This window comes from Octopus bimaculoides, chromosome 30 (assembly GCF_001194135.2).
Source record: "Octopus bimaculoides isolate UCB-OBI-ISO-001 chromosome 30, ASM119413v2, whole genome shotgun sequence".
NCBI lineage: Eukaryota > Metazoa > Mollusca > Cephalopoda > Octopoda > Octopodidae > Octopus > Octopus bimaculoides.
Window position 1 is genome coordinate 5771670 of NC_069010.1, and position 1083 is coordinate 5772752.

The window sequence follows — 1083 nt, forward strand, 5'->3', positions numbered from 1 at the left end:
AACTTTTGAAAACAAGACATTTGTACTACAGAGCTAGAGGTGGTTTCAACCAGGTTGGTATCAAGAGGGTTAAGAATTGTTTCTCTATTATATATTTTAACCGTTTCGTTACAATATCTATTTTGTGATGCTCTGTGTTTCTTTCAATTAATTTTAAATATAACAAAGAACTTAGTTATCATTAAGCTGGTGTTAGGAACATAAATTGTGACTAAGGTTTGGTGGAAGAATTTAATTCAGAACTTTTGAAAACAAGACATTTGCACAGGTAGCGCATAAAAAGCACCCAATACACTCTGTAAAGTGGTTGGTGTTGGGAAGGGCATCCAGCCATAGAGACCATGTCACAACAGACAGCTGGAGCCAGGACAGCTCCTGTCAAACCGTCCAACCCATGCCAGCATAGAAAACAGATGTTAAATGATAAAGATGATGATGATAGCGACATGTTTGATATATATGGTTGGCATAAGAAATGTCAAAAGCACTAAGCAGAGGTCAAGTGTATGTACCATCTAGTGGCTGCTGTCGGGTCGCCGTAAGAGGTCAACTTTCAGAGCCACAGAGCTGACAGATTCTGATGTAGCACAAAACAGGCATAGAGTTAGGTCACAAAAGACTGATGTTTTACAGGCCGTAGTAGGAGTGGTAGGTATACAATATTAGAGGAAAGAAAGGACAGTATGCAACATAAAGTGAAAAAGCTCACCTACCTTGGGCGTAATTGAAGGCACGAGACATACTGAGTTTCAGCCCTTTAATTTGGCGGTTACACTCTTGCTGGGACACATGACATGGCAGCATGTCCTCCAAACCAATCACACTGAGAAACTTCGACTGTTAATGATAGTATATACATACACATATATATATATATATAATTTTTCATAAAAAACTATGTAATCGTTACCAATATAGCAGGAGATTTCACCACAAAAAAATCTAAATTAGACTCCTTAGGGATCATTCTCCTTGTTTCTATATCCAAAGTTTTAAATTTTTAAATTTAAGAGAGAGATTTGACGCTAATATCCATTATTAATGTAATTTATTCCTATGTCAACATTTCTGTATAAAGCTATA

The 1083-nt window shown here is 36.7% G+C and overlaps 1 long non-coding RNA gene across 1 annotated transcript in view; it reads right to left on the reverse strand.

Annotated features, from left to right (window-relative positions):
* Positions 1-713: 713 nt before the first annotated feature.
* LOC106874014 (uncharacterized) overlaps positions 714-1083 on the reverse strand; it is a 2713-nt gene continuing 2343 nt past the window's right edge. Inside the window, exon 3 of the long non-coding RNA XR_001409952.2 lies at positions 714-837. This is a non-coding gene — a long non-coding RNA (uncharacterized LOC106874014). The remainder of the gene's footprint in view (positions 838-1083) is intronic.